Source organism: Callithrix jacchus, chromosome 16 (genome assembly GCF_049354715.1).
Source record: "Callithrix jacchus isolate 240 chromosome 16, calJac240_pri, whole genome shotgun sequence".
Classification (NCBI taxonomy): domain Eukaryota; kingdom Metazoa; phylum Chordata; class Mammalia; order Primates; family Cebidae; genus Callithrix; species Callithrix jacchus.
In genome coordinates, this window is record NC_133517.1 from 72,599,357 (window position 1) to 72,603,014 (window position 3,658).

The following is a 3,658-nucleotide window of genomic DNA, read 5'->3' on the forward strand; positions in this document are numbered from 1 at the left end:
CTCCAAAACAGAAGTGGCTGCCAGAAGTCACTGTGGAGGGCTGATCTCCATCTTCAGAGTGCAGGAGGCACACAGTCTCTCTGCTGAGTGAGAGCTGCAGGACCAGCCCAGAGACCCGGAGTGGTACCCCAGGCAGCAAGGAGAATCAGAATCCAGCAGAGAGGCTTGGTCACCCAACTCGCTGCCAGCAGGAGATAAGCCTTGCTCCCCACCTCAGCCGCTGAATTTCTCCTGAAACTGGGCCAAAAGACGGTTTCAGGAGAAACCATCCACCACCCCACCTCCCCACCCATCCCACACACATTGATCCATCCCAGCTCTGGGCACAGAACAGAACTGGAAGAAGGAAGGACTTGTTGCCAAGAGACGGTGAATGCTCGTGTCCATTTAACTATTTTAATGAATTTCTGATGTGCGGCCAACACAACTGACCCCTGCCCTTTGCCAAGGGCAACTGGCTCTGGGACCCTTCCTTTCCCCTCCCAGTAGGGACCCCTTGGCCCGAGGTGCAGCTGTGGCCCTGAGTGACCACTCCACTTTGGTACCTTAGCTGGCATCCTGCTAGAATCAAGGCTACCACAGTGGCTATCCTCACCTTGCGGAGAGTGGTGAAGGGGAGGCTGCCTCCTCTCTGGGCCACTGCAGAAAGGATGTAAATCCTGGACACTCCCATTTTTTTTTCTTATGGAAAACAACTCTTATGCTAAGGCCCATGTTTTCTGCCATGAAAGCCTTCCCTGCAGACTTCTTGGGGCCACTCTCCCCACAGCACTTTGCTGAGCTCTTGGCAACACTGATCTCATCACTTTGCCATCAAGCGTCACCCTGCTCCTCTGTGAGCTCAGGAGAGGACAGGCTGTGGCATATCATTCCTGTAGTCTCAGCACCAGGCACAATGTCTGACAGCACGTGGAGTTCAATAAACACTGGAATGAATGACTAGGTGAGATAAGCTGGGGCAGTACAACTGAGGCTGACTGGGACCAGCAGAGCCAGGACAGGATATTGCGATTCAGTGATTTGCTCCGAGACGAAGCTGAGTGGCTGACCTCCTAGTCCAAATCACCCTGAGCTAGCTGGGCACCATGGCTCACGCCTGTAATCCCAGCACTTTGGGAGGCTGGGGTGGGAGGATCACTTGAGTGCAGGAGTTTGAGATCAGTCTGGAAAACATGGTACGATCACACTCCTTAAGTTGTCTATGGCCATTCCACCCTGAACACACCCGATCTCGTCTGATCTCAGAAGCTAAGCAGGGTCAGACCTGGTTAGTACTTAGATGGGAGACTGCCAGGGAATACCGGGTGCTGTAAGGCTAATATAAAAAAAATAAATTAAACAAAAAAGATAAAAGATTTAACCGAGCATGGTGGCACATGAGTTTGAGACTCTAGCTACTTTGAGAGGCTGAGGCGGGAGGATCACCTAAGCCTAGGGAGGTGAAGGCTGCAGTGAGCTCTTATCATGCCACTGCTGCACTCCAACTTAGGTAACAGAACGAGGCCCTGTTTCCAAATGAATAAATAAAAATAAAATAGGGGCTGGGCACGGTGGCTCATGCTTGTAATCTCAGCACTTTGGGAAGCTGAGGCAGGCAGCTCAGGAAGTGAGGAGTTTGAGACCAGCCTGACCAACATGGTGAAACCTCATCTCTAAAAGGTATGGACAAAAAAATTAGCTGAGCACAGTAGTGTGTGTCTGTAGTGCCAGCTACTTGGAAGGCTGAGGCAGGAGAATTGTTTGAACCCAGGAGGTAGAGGTTGCAGTGAGCCAAGATCACACCACTGCACTCCAACCAGGGCAACAGAGTGAGACTCTGTCACAGAAAAAAAACCTTCCCCTCGTCCGGCACCTGCTCTGTAATAGCGCAGAGAACCTGCCTCTCTGCTCACAACCCTGGTACAGCCTGAAGCACACAGTAGGCCATCTATAGCTACTTACTATAGAGCTAGAGTGATAAGTGACTGAATGAATGAATGAATGGATTCATTCTTGCTCCTTTCAAACGCCAACATTCTGCCCTCAAGGCCTTGCTTTTGCCTGTCTTACAACTCGCATATTAAACTCAAGATGCATCCCTTCCTAGGGGCCTTTTGGGGATGGTAGCAGCTTCTAAATCTTTCTCTCTTTCTTTTCTGCCAGCTTCTTTTGTTGTCTTCCTTTTTGGATGCCTGCGCAAACATTCACTGAGTGTCTACTCGGGGCTGCACACTGTTCTGGACACTACGGGTCCTAACATGGCTCGGGTATGGGGTCCTAAGAGGCTGCTGACGGAGGAACATTGGAAAGAAGGTGAGAGTCCGGTGACCATGGGCAAACAGGCTTCCTCATGACAAACTTCATCTGCCTTTAATTGGGACCAGGTGGCTGCATGTTTTATGAAACTATTTAGGAGGTTGATTAAATGCTAAGCAATATTTATTTATTTATTTCATGACAAAGTCTTGCTCTGTTGCCCAGGCTAGAGTGCAGTGGTTTGATCTTGGCTCACTGAAGCCTCCACCTCCCAGGTTTGAGCGATTCTCCTGCCTCAGCCTCTCAAGTAGCTGGAACTACAGGTGCCCACCACCATGCCCAGCTACTTTGTTTTTTGTACTTTTAGTAGAGACAGGGTTTCACCATGTTGGCCATGCTGGTCTCAAACTCCTGACCTCAAGTGATTTGCCCACTTCAGCCTCCCAAAGTGCTGAGATTACAGGTATAAGCCACTGCACCCAGCCCACAATATTTATATGGTAGCATTAAGGGTGATGATTTCTAGTTGGGGAGGTTCTATTTGAAGAACATGGTTATCTGAAATTATTTCCGTGAGATGCTTAAGCTGTTCCAGGTAAAATGCTGACACCTCCCTATCCCCAGCTGTGAGACACATGGAAAGAGATAGAGGGAGACAAGATCTCTTCTTCTCTTGAGAATAGAGTGGAAAAGACTTCTCTGGGGGTGGAGGAGAGGGATATCACAGAAACAGGAAATTTTGATTCATTATATGCACTTTTTCATAATTTTATTCTGATTTTAAAATTAATATGTGCTATATTTAGAAAAAAATAAAAATATGCAGAAGAAAAGGGCAATTTGTCTAAATCCTCCCCACGTAAGATAATAAACCATTAATATTTGGGAGATGGTCACTTTTAGTTTCTTTTCTTTTTCTTTTTTTTTTTTTTGCGACGCAGTTTTGCTCTTCTTGCCCATGCTGGAGTACAGTGGCACAAACTGCCTCCCCAGTTCAAGCAATTTTCCTGCCTCAGCACCCTGAGTAGCTGAGATTATAGTCACGTGCCACCATGCCCAGCTAATTTTTTGTATTTTTTGTAGAGACTGGGTTTTATCATGTTAGCCACGCTGGTCTTGAACTCTGACCTCAGGTGATCCACCCTCCACGGCCTCCCAAAGTACAGGGATTACAGGCGTGAGCCACCGCACCCGGCCTAGTTTCTTTTCTAAGCATGAGTTTGGTTGTGAGTATTTGAGATGACGTTGTTTGTGTCATACCATCTCCTGTTTTCCTTACTTGGCATACCATAAATGTTTTCTTACATAATTTTTAAAAATACAACTCAAAATAATAATGTGTATTTCATATGCACACATGGAGAGTATTTTTGTGAATCTCTGAATGGACACATTTCAAACCCAACATAGTGAAATATCTCCC

General features: G+C 47.3%; 1 pseudogene; it reads left to right on the forward strand.

Moving 5' to 3' along the window:
• The first annotated feature begins 1,197 nt into the window (after positions 1-1,197).
• On the forward strand, positions 1,198-1,316 carry LOC118148726 (5S ribosomal RNA; annotated as a pseudogene).
• Positions 1,317-3,658: the final 2,342 nt, after the last annotated feature.